This window comes from Lycorma delicatula, chromosome 1 (genome assembly GCF_047948215.1).
Source record: "Lycorma delicatula isolate Av1 chromosome 1, ASM4794821v1, whole genome shotgun sequence".
Taxonomy (NCBI): Eukaryota; Metazoa; Arthropoda; class Insecta; order Hemiptera; family Fulgoridae; genus Lycorma; species Lycorma delicatula.
Window position 1 is genome coordinate 214,422,386 of NC_134455.1, and position 20,427 is coordinate 214,442,812.

At 42.9% G+C, this 20,427-nt stretch overlaps 1 long non-coding RNA gene across 1 annotated transcript in view; it reads right to left on the reverse strand.

Moving 5' to 3' along the window:
- Positions 1-243: 243 nt before the first annotated feature.
- LOC142318251 (uncharacterized) overlaps positions 244-20,427 on the reverse strand; it is a 29,013-nt gene continuing 8,829 nt past the window's right edge. Inside the window, exons 2-3 of the long non-coding RNA XR_012754861.1 lie at positions 13,654-13,853; positions 244-330 (exon numbers count right to left, since the gene is read on the reverse strand). This is a non-coding gene — a long non-coding RNA (uncharacterized LOC142318251). The remainder of the gene's footprint in view (positions 331-13,653; positions 13,854-20,427) is intronic.

The window sequence follows — 20,427 nt, forward strand, 5'->3', positions numbered from 1 at the left end:
TCAATTTTGTTTTTTCCAAATAATTCTTCCTCATTAAGTTCTTTAAATGTAAATCTTACTGTACTGAAGATGCCAGGATCCATTATGAACCATTAAAACTTTGGCATTAGCTAATATGCAGTTGATGAGTGCTTTTGCACTTTGTGTGGAGACTTTCATTTATTTGTCAGGTTGCAACATAATAAGCCACGTATAAAACTGGTAAAACATAATTTCTTCTAACAAACACAAACAATACTGTACCTCAATTTCATTATTGTGATTTAAAACTTGAATTTTAAAATCTCTGGCAGAAAAGGGCAATTTTCCAATTCTCTCCTTGTTATATGCCTGAAGATATTGTTTGCATAAAAAAAAAACAAAATGAATAAAAACAGAAATAAATAAATAGATAAAAATAACCTAAATCACTTGTTAATAATTATATCACTGTTATTTCAAAGTTCACTTTATAATCATTTTAAGAGTATATACATACACATTTAAGAAAAAAGAAGATACAAATACCATATTCTTACGATAATTTGTTAAATTGTATAATTAATATTAACTCAGATTAATTATACTTCCATAAGAATTAAAAAATTGGTCATATACCATTTATTATATTTCTTATCTGTATGTTAAAAAAAAAAAATGTTTTAATTTTAGTGTAGTGCAGCAATATTGTGTTTAAACAGTTATTTATAATTGGCTTGAATTCTAACTATTCTTTTTTTATATTAGTAACATATTTTTAAAAAAATATTATTTTTATTGCGTAGCAGTAAATGCAGTTAATGGTATTGTTTTTAAAATTTCTTCTTTATTATTATTAGTTAAATAAATTTAACTACTACCACCATCATCATTATTAGTATTATTATTTTTGTTACACTTAATCTATAACCATTTATTTGATTATTATTAACAAAATCACAATATTTTAAATTATTTAAAACTTCTTTTTGTGGTTCTTTTCCAAATATTTCATCATATATATTCCAAACCTGGTTACTAATTAACATTTCATATGAATTATGTATTTCTTTAAAATAATTAACAGGCTCTTCATTATTTTTTACATCTGGATAACAAAACAAACATAATTTATAGTATACTGCCTTTATATCTGATTGCGACATAGTCTTTGATAAACCTAGTATGTTGTAATTACTACTACTACAATGGTGTTGGTTTTGTAACAGAAACGTTTTATGTTTTATAACATAGTTTATTATTTTGTTGCATTTTTTTTTAATTAATCCTGTTATGATCATATTTATCTATTTTATTTTTATTTTGAAAAAGTAAACTTAATAATTTTTTAATTAATAAAAATTATTATTTTAAATTTAATATGTTACAATGTGGTTATTATGTTATTTATAAATTTGTTATTACATATGATTAAAATATAGATAATTTTTTTTCTTCTTCTTTAATGCAAAAAAAATATTTTAATTTATTATTGTTAATTAACAAATTTTTTTTGGGGAGGGAGGTGGAAATGCATTTACGCATGGAGTGTCGGCTTCCCAGTAGGGGTCTTATCCAACCACCATCAGCAGATTCAACCTGGAACCATTTAACACATTAGTTCAGGACGAGTCCTGCTACCCAAGCCTGAGAAGGCCGCTACTTAATGTTCACGAATATCCAGGTCACCCTTCTTCGTCCTGAGAATCCTGCCGACGAATCGGGCCCCACTCTATCTGCTGTTTAGGTCACGGACCATCATTGTAACCAGATTGTGAGTTTTCAGTGCTCAGAGATTCGCCGCTAGTATCTCTCGATCTGCCGCCCACCGAACACATTTGAAAAAGGTGTGCTCGGCGTCGTTCCGTACACCGGGGCAATAGAGGCAGATGGGGGACGGCGCTTTCCCTGTGGCATGGAGATAAGCGCGGAAGTTCCCGTAACTCGTTAAAAAGTGGGTCACGTAGTACTCCACCTCTCCATGCCGCCGCTCTGTTCACGGAATCTGACCAGAGGGATAAGTCTTGCGATGGTCTCCCGGTATTCTCCTGCCCGACGCCTCCTGTAGGCCGCCTTGTGCTCCCTTGCCAAAAGATCAGGGGGTATGGCGCCGGCGAACACCAATACGACATGCTCGGAAACCGTCCGGTACGCGGAAGCGACTCGCAAGGTCGCAGTGCGTTGTACCTACGCGAGCCGCTTCTGGTTTCTTTCAAATTTTAATGCCTGATACCGCACTTCCGTCCTGTACAACAAGACGGAATGCACCGTGGACATCACCAGTCGACGTTTGCTAGCCTTTGATGTGCCGAAATTCGCCATGAGCCGGTTAAAAGCGGTTATGGCTCTTGCAGCTTTGTCAGCCGCTATCAGAAGCTGCTCTTCAGCAAAGCTGAGTTTCCAGTCAATCATCATTCAGAGGTACTTTGCGGCCGGCTTGATCTCGACAACCTCGTCTCCGACCCGCAGGGTGAGGAGGGTGTCAATATGCTTCTTCGTTAGAACCACGGTCTCAGTTTTACTGATGGCTAGAGATACGCTATGCTGGCGGGATCTTCTCCCCTCGGGGAGAATCGAGATGATGGCTAGAGATAACCTATGGTCGTTCAGCCAGGCACTTACTCAGTGCATAGTGTATGAACACATGCCCTGTGTACTTTACAATATTCGACGCATTTGCCGCTGGATTCAATAAATACTTTGTTACTGTGTTAAATCATATTTTATTACGCATAATTCATATAGATTTATTTACATTATTATTATTTATATTATTTGTAACCTTTACATATTATTATTATGTAAATATTATTATATTAGTTTCACAGTTTTAAGTTACATCTATTAAAAATTGAAATAACCTTTTAATATATTTTAGTTAACATCTTTTTAGGCAATGAATTATATCTTTGAACTGATCAGTAACACATTTAAAAACACAAGAAAGTACTTAATAATAGCATTTTATAAGTAAAATAATATGTTATAACAGCTGTTGAACTCAACATGGATTAGCATATTTGTATTGTTTATATAAGAAAGAAGAAAGGAGTTACATAGATTGTTTATCATAAGAAAGGAGGATATGAAACTGCACATAGGTCGACTGAGCCTCAATTGGGTGCGCTCCAAGTCGCGGTCTGCGACAAGAAGCGCAACGTCATCAGTGAATCCAACCAAGGCCGATTCATCAGGCATCTCCAGCCCCAGAAAGCTATCAGACGGGATTCCGAAGGTCGGGGCCGAGAATTGAACCCTGCGCCTACCCTGACGTGATCGCGTTCCTACACCGGCCTACTGCGGTTTCGTAGATGTGACTGTGGTTCCCTCAGGTGTACGTCCACCATTCTTTAGAAGGTATCGAGGACGTGGAACGAATGCTATCTCATGGTCCGAATCATATCGCTCCAACGTGCAGAGTTGAACGCGTTTTTTTATATCCAACGTAACGAGAAGGACCATACTGCGCGAAAAATGATTGTGTTCCTCTGCTCGCCGCACTGCCTCAACAACCTCTTGGACTGTATCTATGGTCGACCGATACAATGATTTTTTTTTAGATGGCCTTCACATCTCCCTTACAACCTTCCCAACCTCCCTGAAAAAAGCCGTAACTAACAGGTAAGTTAAATGACCTACACTAATGTGAAGGTAGTACATAGTATAGTAATGAAAGCCTTCATGTATGCACTAGACCTATCAGCGGATGTATGAAGCAGGGCAACGTAAAAAATAATACATTAAATAAACAATTACACAAAAATAACAGTACAAAAACAAAATATTAACCTAGCAAGGCACTAAGAAGAAATCTTACTCCAATAAACTTATTATGACGCAGGGTTTAACTCGAAAGACGTCGACCATACAACCACATTCATTTAGTCTGCTAATACACCTATCTAAAGGTGTCAATCTATTATTGTTACACCATTTAAACAGGCAGTGCCTATTAAAACAAATAAAAGGAACACGCATGGTTACGTTCCTTAAATCGCATTCAATAACCCCTTTATCCATTTTATGACGGCAAAGACAGCTCTTGTACAATGCTCCTTACCTTGAGTGACTGCATCTTCCAAAAACAGCACTTCTGATATATTTCAAAAGAAGAGATATTACAATGAAGATGCAGCATAGAGAATAGTCGCTTCTGCACTGCTTCTATACTATTAAAAGTACAGCCCCTAACACAATTCTAGATTTCAGCACAATATTCACGAATGGATCTAGCCATATTTTATGTAGGTGCAAGATGGTATTTGCATACTACCGTATTGGTTTGCATATTGGGGTTAGTCGGAAGACTAACCCAAATTTAAAAACCAAGATTTATTTTGGACTTGGAGACTATCCTACTTATATGTTCACTGAAAATTACCTTTGAGTCAATTTAAACCTCAAGATCAGAAATACCTTCAACACGTTCTATTAAGTGCGACAATCCTGTAATATATTTCGTCACAAGAGTTTTCCTAAAGTAAGTTACAAGAGCTGTCTTTGCAGAATTAAGTGACCATTCTATTATCAAGTGACCATTTATGAATTTCATTAATATCTGACTGCAGAAACTCACGATCAGAATAGCTGTTAACCTAGCCAATATTTTAAGGTCGTCAGCATGCAATAGTCCCTTAGAAGAAATATACAGTCCATTATCATCTGTAAATAGAACAAATAACAAAGGGCCAAGGTTGGATCTCTGAGGTACCCTAGAAACAGCCTTGAAGTCACTCACGAGATACCTTACCGAACACTTTCACGCGCAAAGATCTGTCAGTAATATAGCTTCGCAACCACTTCAACATTGCTGCACTAACACCGAGACAGCTAAGCTTCAACAGAAGTAGATCATGAGGCACGGTGTCGAACGCCTTACGAAAGTCAAAATAAACAACATCAACCTGTTTACGAGATTCAACTTCTGGAGCAGTGAACATTAGTATATCGTTAAGAATAGTCATCATAGTGATTTACGTTTGCGGAAACCACGTTTGCGGACCATCATCTTCTCCGCGATGTGTAAAGATGCCGGTCAACTATTCTTTCAAACACTTTGGCAATAACATTAATGACTGAAATCGGACGATAGTTATCGACACAGTGAAGATTACCTTTCTTTGGCACAGGTGAAACAAGTACACACTTCCTACTGGACGGAAACATTCGAGAGTGCAGACTAATATTATTAATCCAGTATAAAACTGGAGCAACCAGATTATAGTTGCCTTTAATTATAAAAGGTAGTACTCTGTTGATACCAGCCGCAAAACGGGGACGCAGAGATTTGATGCACAACTCGACCTCCTGAATAGTTACAACCGGAATGTCGACAAGAACGTCATCAAGGATCACAAAATCAATCTTCCAAACGTCCTGTTCACAAGTCGTCCTGTCCAAACGTTTTTTTTTTGTAGACAGACTGAAAATGTCTACCGAATTCTTTATCTAATTCCGAACCGTCAACAATAGTACGATTACCAGCTTTAAGCGGGCGAACTCCACCAGAATCTTTTAGCCCTGACTTCACATAACGAAATAAGTTCTGGGGTTTCCTCATGAGGTCATTCTCAGCCAACCTGACCCTTTTTAAACTATCAGCTTTACTTCTGATAGACTTGTAGCTTCATATCTAAAGCTATTATATTAGTGTATTGGAATTTAATCAATTACAATTTATTCTTCGGTAGCTTTACTCATTGAGCTATTGATTTGTATAGTTAATTGTACTAATTTTGGTGCAGAGTAGCCCAAAGGAATCTTCATGAGGGGGAGCCCCGCCGTATACAGGTGAGACCGCAGCGCAGACGTCCTAATTTGTAGGTACCTGGTGCTTCTAGTGACACAGAAGACACGGGGACTGTGGACACCCTAGAACCTCAAGCTGCAAGGTCGTGAATCACTAAGAGAAAAGCTGAGCTTATCTCAGACAGTAGTGATGGCAATGTTACTGATGGATCCGACATGGATCACTTACTGAAGAAGTTGCATATCCTGGAGAAGCTTATTCGGCAGAACATCAACACTAAGAAGGAAATTAAAGAGAGTGTTGCCAGGGCATTAGAGAAAGCCTTTAACTTAAAGGCTGTAGTGACCTCTCCTTATGAGATATTCTTCTACTGCTGGGCTTCTCTACAGAGGCATTTACGCAGAAAGAAAGACCGTGGCAACACGGTATACGTAATGTACTTGATGTTCTCGTACAACCCACTTCAGATGAAGAATTATGTAAATTAGTCGAGAAAAGATGGCCCACTGATATAATACAGAAGGCTGAAACGTTGACATCTCTCCAAGCTGAAGGAGATTTATGGGACGTTAAGGATGTTACCGGTGCTTTAGGTAGATCGGACCAAATGGATCGACGGCCGAGTGCTACAGCTGGTGAAAGTAGGAAGGAGGTCTCGATGATGTTCGACTAGGATGATTCGTCCGTTTAAATGGCGCGTCTTGTGGCGCACTACGATTTGTCTATGGATGTTGGCTGTACTTCACAACAACTATTTTGGGTTCCGTCAAGAAGGTGCTTCGGGTGTCCTCGCCGGTGTTTGTTTTACCTGGTGGTAAGCTTGGTGAGTACGTACAGAAGTTACGGATTTATTTGTACCGAAAACGTGATGATAGAGTCAGGGTGTATTTGACTTCTGGCGATACGGCGCTTGTTGAAGGCAGAAGATTTGTACGAACTACCCCCGCTGTCACTGATAGTCGGACAGTTTAAGGCACAGGGATGAATTTATGCGGATCTGTTGAGGACCGTGAAGGAGTCGGTATCCTCCAGCGAGATCGGTGAAATACTTTCCAAGAGCAAAGGAACCAACGAAGATCTTCATGTTAGAATCAAGGGACAACAGCTGCTCAAGGATTTCGAAAAGTTTTGTGTTCGAATGTTGTTGGACTCTGGGCAGACCTTAAATCAGAAGAAAGTCGCCGGACGGAGGTCAATATTAAAGATATTTCAGGGGACTCAACTGAGAAAGAGATTACTGACCCATTGCAGCAGGCTGTTGGTGAGAATGAGGATTTTAAATTGTCCTCAGTTCGGTCCGCCTTTTGAGACACTAGGATAGGCACAGTTGTCACTAGCTATCGGGTGGCTAAGAAGCTGATACAACAGCAAATACGCATTGGTTGGATCCACTGTCGCGTGAGCATTCAGGAGCCTGATGATAGCTGTTACCGGTGCTGGGAGACCGGCCAAGTAGGTGCGTTCTGAAAGGGCACAGATCGGTTGAAGTGCTGCTTTAAGTGTGGTGGACAGGGCCACTTTAGGGCAAATTGTGGAGCCTGCAAGATGTTCTGCTTGTGGAGGTGTTGGACATCGGGCTGAGTCCAAGGAGTATAAGCAGGCTTCGTAATGCGAATAATGCAAATTAACGCTAATAGGTGTTTCATAGCTCGACCTCATCTGGCATGTAGCGACTGAGCATGATGTGGATTTCCTGGCTGTTGCGGAGCCTAACAGAAGAACGATGGCCACGCACTCGTGGGTTGTTGATCGATCCAAGGATGCTGCCATAACGAATGTTTCGGGCCGGTATTCTTTCTCCCAGGTGTCAAGAGCTGATGGATACGTATCGGTTGATCTTTCCGATTGAACTTTTATATCTGGTTATGTTTCACCTAATTCCAGCGATGAACAGTATCAAGCTTTTCTTGGTGGTCTGGAGAATTGTAATCGACGTGCAGAAAACCCAGTTATATTATCCGGTGATTTTAACTCGCAATGTCTGGAGCGTGGGGGAATAATTTCCACTCCAAGAGGATACATTCTGGCAGCATTATTCTCAACACTTGGGCTTGTTGTCCATAATGAGCGCTTTTTACCTACTTATGTTGGTAGGGGGCGTAGGTCGGTTGGTCGGTTGTGGACCTTACGGCGACCTCCGAGCAGATAGCACCTATGATTTGAAAATGGAAGCTTCTCTCTGATGAAGCTTCAGATGAAATTGCAAGTGACCATCTAGCGATTATCTTCAGTTCCAAACTGAGTTACCTAGACGTATGGTGCGTCTTCAGCGTTGGAACCCAATAAACTCCAGGCCGTCCTTGTTGTCGATAGGATTGCTGCAAAGTTTCGAACGGAAAACCCAATTACACCTGAGAGCCTATCGAAAGCTGTTACTGAAGAATGTCGACGTAAATAGTTCTTGTAGACAATGAGTATATTGGTGGTTCAGTAACATTGCGGAGAAACAGACTGTTGCGTTTGCGGCCAGGAGAAAATTACAGAGGGCCAATAGACGTGTTGGCCGGATAGTTGAGGAACTCCATCAGGATTATCGGCGTGCAAGAGGTGCTTTGAATGCTGCCATAAAGGAGGCCAAGGCGAAAGCCTGGCTAAAACTGCCGGCTGACCTCGACGTCAATCCGTGGGGTAGTATATAAAATTGTTATGAGTAGGTTTAGGAAACCTGTTGCCCCATTAAGTAGAGATGTCGCTCTCCGTACAACTTCCGAGTCTTATCAAGTTTTTGAGTCGTCTTGGAGACAGATTCATGTGGTCCATACTCACCAATTCATCATCGATGAGATGCGAGGAGCCGATTCGCGGCTACATCCAGATAGGATCCCGGGCTTGGACATAGTCCCGGGGTCCATTATTAAGACGGTTGTCTCAAGACACCCTTGGGTAGTTCTTGGCGCGTTAAACTGTGCGCTACAACCATGCTGTTTCTCTGCACAGTGGAAAGAAATGCTGCTGATCTTACTCCTTAAGAAAGCAGTAACGGAAGATGGTAGCGTTGCCTATCGTCCTATTTCGCTGTTAAACACGATTGGCAAGCTAATTGAACGGCTAATAGTCGACAGGCTTTGGAAGGAGGTGGAGGAATCGGGCGGCCTCTCCCCTAATCAATATGGTTTTGTTAGGAGAAGGTCGACTACGAATGCTATTAGGCGTGTCCTCGATTGGGCGAAAGATCGGGCAGCGGGCACCTGGCGTCGATGGAGGCACCTTGCTCTGGACTCAGTCGTTAGTCGACTGTCCGGCAAGGTCGACTAGGTTGTTGAGGGAGTCCGGGGCTTCAAGCCGGTAACGGGTGAGGCCTTGGGCGAACTCCAAAGGTCCATTAAGAGGGTGGAGGAGAAGGTAAAGAAGCCTGTCTCCTACGCCTCCATAATCGCCGCGCCTGCGCCTAAGCGGGTAGATCCGCCGCCGCCAGCCCAGGCGCCGGAAGTAAAAATTAAGCGGGCCACCGTAAAGGTGGTTCCAATAAAGCCTGGTCATTGGGCTTCATCAGCTATGACGGAGCTAACCCTAAAGAAGATCCTGGACCCGAGGAGAGAAAAGTTTCAAGTCTCCCGGGTCACTAAAACCAGGGATTATGGAGTAGTCCTGGAGGTAGTAAATGAGCGGCAGGCTAAACAACTGCTGGAGGCAGAAGTTCTTGCCAAGAACTGGCTGAAGGCTCAGCTACTGGCCGAGCGGAGGCCGCAGATATTGATCTACGACACGCCAAGGGCAACAAGGATAGAGGAGCCCGAAATCCTCAAAGCGATTCACAGCCAAAATCTAGTGTTGGATATGGCGGTCGAGGACTTCCTTAGGGAAGCCAAGGTGGTTCGGCAGCTGGGGAGGAAGGAATCCCAGAAGAGTCACTGGATTCTCGAGACCTCGCCTATCCGGCAGGTCTTAGTGGCCGGTGGAAGGAGTTTTTCGTGTGGACTGCTTGTAGGGTAGTCGACCATTTCGAGGTAGCCCGATGCTACAAATGTCAGGGCTTTGGGCACACCGCTCTCCGATGCCGAGCGCAGTCGGAGATGTGTGGCCACTGTGCCGCTTCGGGGCACAGGGCGACCAATTGCCCTGCCAGATCATCGCCTGCCAAGTGCGCCGTCTGTGCCTTGGTGAAAGGCAGTAATGCTGGACACCGGGTCGGGGGTAGGCAGTGCAAGGCGTACGAAATTGCTCGGGCTAGAGCCGTAAAGAACACAGCTTATGGTGACGCCTGAACGGCAGGATGCCCTCGAAGACGGTTTCCACCAATTCGAACTCCTGCGCCTGGGGCAGTTAAACCTGCACCATTCCCGGGCGGCCACGAGTGAGGCCATGAGGCTCCTTGAGGAGTACAACCTTGAAGTCCTCTTGGTCCAGGAGCCGTACGCGGTCGCGAATAGGGTGGTCGGCTTCCACGGGGTGAGTGTGATTCATTCTCGAGGGGGACGGCCGCTCTCTGCGATCGTGGTCTGACACTTTGGGTGTGTTCTAGATGCCCCAGTGGGCATTCACCGGCGTGCCCGTAATGAATACGTTCACGCCATCAAGGAAGTCAAACTCAAGTTCTGGCAAGACTCCATGCGCGAGTTGCAAAGCAATCCCTGGCAGCTCGCAAAGACTTGTTACAAGCCGAAGCCATTGTACGTATTGTCCAGTGTTCGGTGCGGGTTTGGTGGTCGAGACCACACATTAACATCAGTGGCGACTTACCAGGCGTTCCTGGATACTCTTGTTTCCAGATGCTCCGGAGGGTGAAGCGGAAATCAGCATTAGGGCGGGTGAAACACCATTCCCTGGCGTACGGACCGTGGAACCCAAAGATATAGACCGAGTGGTTTCTCGAATGGAATTGAAGAAAGCACCGGGGATTGACCAACTTGACCCGGATATATTTTACCATCTGCTGCCTGTCATAAGAGAGCCGCTTGGCAGACTGTTCTCGGGATGCCTAAGCTGGGGTTGCTTTCCGGCTTGCTGGAAGGTGGCTTTGGTGAAGGTGCTCTTAAAATCTGGAAAGGATCCTGGTGAGGTCAGTAGATATCGAACCATCAGCCTCTTGCCGGTTCTTGGCAAGTTGCTAGAAAGGCTGGTTGTGGAACGGAAAACATCGATATGAACTGTTTTCTAAATCGAGGCCAATATGGCTTCATGAAAGGGGTAGAGGATTGCAAATATGTTTTGGCAATTATTATTGACATAGAGGCAGCATTTCCTTCCTTGTGTTGGAGTTCCTCTATGAATTGGAACGCCACAATGTTCTCGAAGCCTTGCAGGCCGTATTAAGAGACTATTTGTCTAATCGCTCAGCTCTGTTTAAAGATGCGCACCTAGTTGTGGAAAAGTCCGTCCCCAGGGGAAACCCTGGCATTAAAACGTGAGGAACACCAAGGTGCCAAACCTTGCCTTGGACTCGGTTGTTTCACGACTGTCTGGGAAGCTGGTTCAGGTTGTGAAGGGAGACAGGGGCTTCAAGCCGGTGATGGGTGAAGCTTTGGGTGAACACAAATCTATAAAACGGGTGGAGGGTTAAGGTGGTTCCGCTAAAACCTGGTCCGGGGGTTTCGTCGTTAGCGATGGAGCTAACATTGAAGGTCCTGGACCCACGAAGGGAAAAGATCCAAGTCTCCCGGGTCACTAAAACAAGGGACCACGGTTTCATCTTGGAAGTCATAAGTGAGCGGCAGACGAAGAAGTTGCTGCAGGCCGACATTCTGACAAGGAACTGGCTGAAGGCTCAGTTGCTAGCCGAGCGGAGGCCGCAGATATTGGTATACGATATGCCAAGGGGGACAAGGGTGGAGGAGCCGGAAATTCTTAGTCAAAATCCTTATTACATACGTCCGTCGAGGATTTCCTTCGAGAAATAAAGGTGGTGAGACAAGTGTGGAGGAAGGAAGCCCAAAAGAGTCACTGGGTGTTAGAAACCTCGCCAAAGATCCGGCAGGTCTTGGTGGCCGGTGGACGTCTGTTTTTCTGCCTGTAGAATACCTGTAGAATTATTGCGCAGTGCAGGTGAGGAAGCAATTGATAGATTATACAAACTGGTGTGTAATATTTATGAAAAAGGGCAAGTTTCGGTCAGACTTCAAAAAGAGTACTATAGTTATGATACCAAAGAAAGCAGGAGCAGATAAATATGAATACAGAACAATTAGCTTAACTAGCCATGCATAAAAAATCTTAACTAGAATTCTGTACAGAAGAATTGAGAGGAGAGTGGAAGACGTGTTAGGAGAAAACCAATTTGGTTTCAGAAAAAGTATCGGGAAGCAATTTTAGGCCTCAGATTAATATTTGAAGGAATATTAAAGAAAAACAAGCCAACATACTTGGCATTTATAGACTTAGAAAAGGCATTCGATAACGTAGACTGAAAAAAAATGTTCAGCATTTTAAAAAAATTAGGGTTTAAATACAGAGATAGAAGAACAATTGCTAACATTTACAGGAACCAAACAGCAGCAGTAATAATGGAAGAACATAAGAAAAAAGCCGTAATAAGAAAGGAACAAGGACGTTCCATATCCCCGTTACTTTTTATTCTTTACATAGAACTAGCAATTAATGATGTTAAAGAACTTTAGATCCGGAGTAACAGTACAAGGTGAAAATATAAAGATGCTACGATTTGCTGATGATATAGTAATTCTAGCTGAGAGTAAAAAGGATTTAGAAGAAACAATGAACGGCATAGATGAAGTCCTACGCAAGAACTACCGCATGAAAATAAACAAGAACAAAACAAAAGTAATGAAATGTAGTAGAAATAACAAAGATGGACCGCTGAATGTGAAAATAGGAGGAGAAAAGATTATGGAGGTAGAAGAATTTTGTTATTTGGGAAGTAAAATTACTAAAGAAGGACGAAGCAGGAGTGACATAAAATGCCGAATAACACAGGCAAAACGAGCTTTCGGTCAGAAATATAATTTGTTTACATCAAAAATTAATTTAAATGTCAGGAAAAGATTTTTGAAAGTATATGTTTGGAGCGTCGCTTTATATGGAACTGAAACTTGGACGATCGGAGAACCTGAGAAGAAAAGATTAGAAGCTTTTGAAATGTGGTGCTATAGGAGAATGTTAAAAATCAGGGGTGTGGACAAAGTGACAAATGAAGAGGTGTTGCAACAAATTGATGAAGAAAGAGGCATTTGGAAAAATATAGTTTAAAGAAGAGACAGACTTATAGGCCACATATTAAGGTATCCTGAAATAGTCGCTTTAATATTAGAGGGTCAAGTAGAAGGAAAAAATTGTGTAGGCAGGCAACGTTTGGAATATGTAAAACAAATTGTTAAGGATGTGGGATGTAGGGGGTATACCGAAATGAAACGACTAGCACTAGATGGGGAATCTTGGAGAGCTGCATCAAACCAGTCAATGACTGAAGACAAAAAAAAAATGAAAAAATATCAGAAGTTATTAATGAAATAAAATTTGTTGTACTTTTCATTTAAAAAAACGTGTATATGTAATTTAATAGACGTACAAGGAAGTCATGTGATGTCCACATCAGATGTTTTAAAGTGGATTAATTGTCTTCGGTTGTGTTATATTATATATTAAATTATTATTTTAGTTTAACTGTCTTCGACTGCTTGGCAACCGTTTGCAAACAACTAAACAACAACAAAATTAGTCAAAACAATGTATAGTAAAAACCTTCTTTATTAATATTTCTGAGGATTTGAAATCGTCATTCTAACTACTGAGATAGAAAAATGGTGAAATAATCAGTTTTGTAACACCACAAATCGAATCAGGTTCCGATGTGTTATGAAACTGACCACCTGGTTTTCTTGACCCTATGAAACTGATCATTGGTTGTGTGATGAAACCAATAGGTTAATTTTAGTTAATGACTTGAGCAAAATAAATAACGATGGAAATTTGCTCAATTTTTTCCGTTCTGGAATTCCGCAAAACAGGAATTCCCGGGTGGAATAAAATTGTGTTCAGAACATTGTACTTACTCATTTAAATTCAGTCCATCATTATCTCTTTTTGGATTCTCTGACTGCTCTTGAAAAGTCTCTTCCTCTACTATTTGAATAAGTCTACTAGAATGGACTTGGCCTGTCGAGTTATCCAATTGGCCTGTCAGAGGTCTCATCAATTTTTTTCGTTTTTGAAAAAAAACTTCTTTTTGCAGTAGCTCCTTTTCCGATTCTTCCTAGAAGCAAAATAAAACAATGTGTAGTTTAAATTGAAACAACACTACTTGCGAAACTTCCCTTGCTTACTTAATTCTTTGGTTCTCATTGCTACATACACTACTAACTATATTAAGAGTGGCGTTGATCAGACTTGACGCTGACACTCTTTTTTAATATTTTCTCAAACATCACAACAGTACCTTAAGAGTAATATTTATTGATCAAAATAAAAAATAAATAAATAAAATAAAAATAGGTTAGACCACAACTTACTTTCTAGAATAAAATGTAACGCAGTTCTTAAACGCAAATGTAAGCCTAAAAACGCACTATTGTTATTAGGCACGACAGGACGGCGGTGGTTAACAATTGATTTATGTCCTAGTTCTGTAAACGTTTTTCAATCACTTTACTCTTTATTATTTCTGTTTTAAGTTAAGCCTAGTTTCTAAACTTACGTAATAAAAAAATGTATAGCCTACGTTTTCGTTTCAAAATCAAACGTAGATATCAATAAGTTTAACTATAAGTTTCAGTTAGGCCTAAGCTTCAGCCTACTTACCTTTTCAGAAAGTCAAATGTGATTAGTCAATTTCGGAGCATGATGTTGGAGGCACAGTCATCCGAATCATAAATAAACAAGTCTGATAAACTTTCACCAGAGTCTGACATTATAGTAAACGAATAATAGCCACTAAAACAAGAGATATATCTTTAAATCTAATCCGAATATTGAAAAATTCAAGAAAAGGTTGTACAGTCGTTTTGTTTTTTTTATTTTCGATATTATGGTGCAATAAATGGAACAGCTGCCTGCAGTGCTACAACTGAACAGTAGCCTGCAGTTAGAACCATGTCAAAGGCAACAAAAATTAAACAGGCCTGCAAATTTTCACATTAGTAGTTCGCTTGTTATCCGCTAGATCGCAACCGAAAGCCTTTTTCGAGCAATTTTCGGTTCACCACGTGTTCACAAACTTTCGTGTTTACGGGCCGATCTGTGGCAAACTACATTAATTTATTCGTTTATTGGTGCATAGTGCTTTAGAATAGGTTTAGTTAAGTAAACTCATATAATTTTTGTATTAAAACTATCATTTTAAAGCTTTTTCTTAGCAACTTCCGGTCTGCCACGTGGTTACCAACTTTCGTGTTTTTGTTGTTCTAGAGTGGATAATACCTCCCGATTTTGAGACCTAACCCTCCAGATACGATATTGATACATGATATCGATATATTGATATGATATTGATAGAAACTAAGTACTTATCACGGGGCTGTGTTTTTCGACTACGTCGACATAGGAATGCAGGTTAGCGTCTGTCTAGAATGAGACGAAAAATGCAATAGGTCGGGAATTGGTCTGGTGCGCACTACATGGGTGGTAGTTCTAGTTTTTATGTTAGTGTTTTAAAGACACTTAGAGCTTTAAAAACACGCCAGCTTGTCTGGTAACGTCATTTGACAGTTAATCCTAAACTGGCAGGTACTGGGTTTTTGTCGCTTCTACGACAACAAATTTTTCTATTTATCCATTTGGGTCGAAAAAGGTCTCCAGGACCAGTTTTGTGCTTCTAGGGCCTTTGAATAGACAAATACAGAGTGTTCGGGAATCTTGTTTACGAGAAAATTTTCGGTTTGCAACTGAACAGGAATGACAGAAGAGGCAGTCTTTAAGCCTAGTAAGCGTATTTCGAGATCTCCCACCACCGGAAAAGGTGAGGAAATAACAGAGCGCCTAAAAACTGGCAGGTTGGCTCTTCGGAGTCCGGAAAAGGTTTCAGGGTTTACTGCGAAAATTACGGAGTCGGTGGCAATGGATGAGGAAGGAAACTTCCTCATAAATAAGGGGAGGGCGTCAAGATTGTTGGTTAGGTCGCCTAAGACGATGAGCTCCCTTGACCAGAAGGGGTTCGATGGGGAGAACGATGGAGAGGCTGAACCGTTTGCTGATACAGTGGAAAAAGTGGCCCGTAAGGTGGCCAGCATGCTACAGTATGTTGACCGCAGTACCAAGAAAGAATTAAAGTCTAGTCTTGCTGAACTGCAGGTGATGATGGAAGACCTGAAAAGTGCGGCCAGACAAACAGGTGAGCGTGTGATGGCCATCGAGGCGGCCATCTAGCTACGTCCAACAAGGGACTGGAGGAGGTGAAAAAACTTCTCGATAAGGGTATTGGTAGTGAGGATGAGGTGGTGGCAATATGCAATAAGTATTGGCGGGAAGAGTAGTTCTCCCGGGTGGCCATATCTTCTGACCCAGCGGCGGAGGTGGATCTATTCGTATTGCAGATCTGGCGGCAGACAGAAAGACTGCAGCTGTGAGGTCCGTCTTTGGAGCGTTCAAGGTGCTTGAGCAGCTCGAAACTGAGAACAAAATGAAGTCGGGCTTGTTATTGCTAAGTGTTCCAGACCTGTGGTGATTATTATTGGTGAGGGAGTAGAGTTGGTGGAGCGGCGAGCGTATGTAGTAGTCGTGGATTCGTCCAAGGATGAAGAAGCAGTAATGCGAGATTTCTACCGTACATTGCAGAAGATCAACGCCACCACGCACCCTTCCTTGTGTGTCAGCGTGCTGGGTAACACGCTGAGTAAGAGCTTAAGGAAGGTTGCGCTGTACGCGGCAAGGCGGGCGGAATGTAAGTACTCCCTTAGAACAGTCGGTGCCGCTGTTAGGTGTGTGGTGAATTCTGCAGGAAAGAAGCAAGCGGAGTACTATAGAGTATGGAATATTAATGGTTCTTGCTGAGGGATGGACTTACGCGGATCTGCTGCGTGATGTAACGAGCAGACAGGAGAGGTGCTCTCTGCTGGAAAAGGCATAAATGAACACTTACGTATTAAGGTTAAATGGGAGGAGAAAGCAGCTACCAAGCTAAGGGAGGTCAAAACAAAGAAATCCCCAATGTGAAGGTTCTGGAAGGAGGGAGCGCTAGGTAGCGCTCCTGGTGAAGAATCTCGAGCTTGCTATGGAAGAGGAAGTGAGGGCTGGTATTGCTACGCCTACAGGTGTTGAGAGTGGGGCGACCAAGGTCTCATCTTTGTAGAGATCGTTTGGGAGCACTATGACGGACTCCGTGCTTGTAGGAAAGACGATCGGCAACATACTGTTGAAGAAAGGCTGCATAAAGATAGGGTGGATACTCTGTTGGGTCTCGAAAAGATCATCTGAGGATCGGTGCTTCCGGTGTGACGAGATTGGTCACCTTGCCTCTAACTGTAAAAGAATAGATCGCCGTAAGCAGTGTTATAACTGTGGTAAAGAGGGGCATATTAGCCGTGAATGCAAGGAGGCCGTAAAATGTCTCAAATGCGGAGATGAGGGACATAAACTAGGTGGCTGCAGAAAGAGAAATGGCTAGATTCCACCATTTTAATGCAAATAGGAATAGGTGGCTCATGATGATAAATGGGAGCTGGCGGTGAGCAGCCAGGCGCACTTCATCCTACTGAGTGAGCCAAATAAGAAGCTGGCTGAGGAGAAAGGTTGGATTAGGGACGCGGACGTAGACGTGGCATTTCTGGAAGTGTCCCGAGTCCTTTCAATCGTCAATGTAGCTCTTAGAAGGGGCTTCGTCGTTGTGGAGCTCAGGGGATCACATTGATAGTTGGCTACATTTCTCCAAATTCGGATTTGGAGGAATACGAAAGATTCATATATGAAGTTATGGCTGAGGCAGGAAGATGGCCTAGGTTGATAATCGCCGGTGACTTCAACGCCAAGTGCGTGTCATGGAGCAGTGCGGTCACCGATCGAAGGGGTCAGATCCTTGATGAAGCTGAAAATGGCGCTGAACTTTCCTCTCTGGGTGATGGTTTATGTCCTACATAAACTTACAGAGCAGGTATCAGTCGCGCTAAGGAGAAGAAATGGACTGACCTGCTCAATGAGGTCGATTAGGACGTGTAGAGGAACGGTTATAAGATTGTAGTGAAGAAGTTTGGTCGTTCTCTCTCCGTTCTGACTAAGGAGCGCCTAGTGGACGCGATAGTCAAATTATTCCCCAAGGTGGTTCGGGTGCCTTGGAAGGAGATTGCCCTGGATGGAGCAGTTCCTCTTTTCAAGCAGGATGAAGTGGTTGCAGCAGCTAAGCGTGTCAACCCGCGAAAGTGTCCCAGTCTTGATGGCATCACTGACGAGGCGGTGTAGGTCTTGGCTCGGGTGGCCCCGTAGAAGCTTATCGATTCATTTTAACACTGCTTGACAAAGGAATTTGTGCCAGGGGCATGGAAGGTTGCCCGGCTGGCTCTGATTGAGAAGAGGAGTGACAAGTTGGGTAATGCTACTGGACATCGTCCGCTATGTTTGTTAAGCATGATCGACAAGCTTTTCGAGCGCCTCCTTGTGGGTAGATTGACTGCCGAGTTGGGAGCAGGAATAGGCTTAAGTGCGAACCAGTTCGGGTTCCGAAAAGACAGGTCCATGGTGGATGCTATCGACCGAGTGATGCAGATAGTCGATAAGGCTGCCGCGAGCAGTTGGCGGACTAGGAGGATACCACTTGTTATCCTCCTACACGTTGAAAATGCCTTTAATAGCCTGCCCTGGCGTGTTATTATGGATGAGCTTGAGATGCGTGGCGTGAGCGCGTACCTCAGGCGGTTGGTTGACCAGTACCTGAGCGAGAGGTTTGTGGTCACCAGCGCGGAGGGGCTGTAAGTTATACATGAGGTGGTGTGTGATGTCCCGCAGAGGCCGGAACTCGGTGCTTTGCTCTGGAATGTTGCTTATGATGTTGTGCTGAGAATCGAGTACCCGGAAGGGATCACCGCAGTCGGTTTTGCTAATGACCTGGCACTGGTTGTTGTCAGCAGAACATAATTGGAAATCGCGGAGAAGGGCACTACGGCGATCCGTATCGTAAACGACTGGCTCAGTACGAGGGGTCTGAAACTCGCGGAGCGGAAGACCGAGGCGTTTGTCATGTCTGGGAAACGTAGGTTTGAACCCATCACCTTACGTGCCGGTGCGACCAAAGTAAACAAAGCAACCGCATCAAGGAGCTCCCATACGGACCGACAATGCGGCTCTCGCCACATTGACTCACCGCTTGTAAGTGGCCAATTTTCCCCTTGACCTCTAGGTTCCAGGGTGGCCCGGTCTCTGGCCCCCAAGAGCAGGGCAGTTAAACATCAGGTATTCATTTGATGACTGGATCTCCCCGCAGACGCACAGCTCCATCAGCTGCCAGGCGGAATCGAAACAGATATTGTTTTAAATTAACATGGCGGTGGAGAGGTCAATGAGACAACAGGGTGCTTTGCCAAGTGTCGCTCGCGGTTGGCTAATCGGCCAGTGGCAAGAGATGAGGCAGGTGTCGCACCTGCCACCTCTCTCTCTCTCTTGGGTGGATGGACAAGATCCCTCATCTCAAAAATCAAGGCCTGAATAGGGAAGAAGTCCAGAAACCTGTCATACGAGCTCAGTCAGTTTCTGAATGGTCACGGTTGCTTTGGCGCTTACCTGCAAGGATTGAGAAAAGAGCTTCCCCCCTGTGTAGTTATTGTGCAGTCATCAACTCCTCGGAACACGTGGTGTTTTGGTGTGGGCACTGGTATGATGTATGGCGCTCAGTAGTCGAGGAGTTGGTGGCTGAAAGAATGATCACCAAGATGCTCGAGTTGGAGGCTGCATGGAATGCTGTAGCTGGCATGGTGGAGGCCATTGTTCGCGGTTGGGAAGCGAACGAGGGTGAATAAAGGTTCTCTGATCCCTGTTCGTCCCCCTGCATGTTTGGTTGTGGATCTTAGGGGCTGTTCTATATAAATTGATGGGATCGTTTTAAGCGTGTTGTCACTTGATTATGCATATTTAAAAAATGAGTTGTATTCTTTGGGTGCCATTGTAATCTGTGTTGCGGTGGTGCTTTCATTTCGAGTTGGTAGTGCTTACGAGCTATACTAGTTTGTTGTGTTTCCTTTTCTTCATCTGTCGTGTTTAAGTACGAATAGTGTAGTGGTGGTGCAATCGTGCCAGATTGCATTTTTTTTTGGTGTTGGTTGTATTATGGAATATAATGCTTCTGCGTGTTCGGTTTATCGTGCTATGTTAAAAAAAAAAAGTGATGTGTAATTCAAATGCTGCAGTAATTCGTGTTTCGGTGGTGCTATCGTGCGTCGTATCATATTGTATCGGGCGTCGTGTTTCGTACCGTGTATCGTATCGTGCTATAATAAAAAAAATATATATATATATATGTGTGATGTATACTTCGGGTGCTACAGTAATTCGTGTTGTTGTGGTGCTAGCGTGCATGTTTGTGCGTATTCGTATCGTATCGTATCGTGCGACGTGTGTTTGTATCGCGTATGTTCGTTTTATCATACTATGGCAAAAAAAAAATGTGATGTATACTTCAGGTGCTACAGTAATTCGTGTTGTGGTGGTGCTGTTGTGTAAGATTGTAATGAGTGTATAATATGTGTGTTGGGTTTCATCAAGTTTAACATTTCTGCTTCTCATTCTGTTGATTATTCCATGTAAGGGGGAAAAGTGTGGAGCATAGCATTGTTCAGTACATTAAAATTGTATTAAACGATTATTTGCCATTGTGTGGCCGAAAATTATTCCAGGTGGCTGTTTGTTGTAGA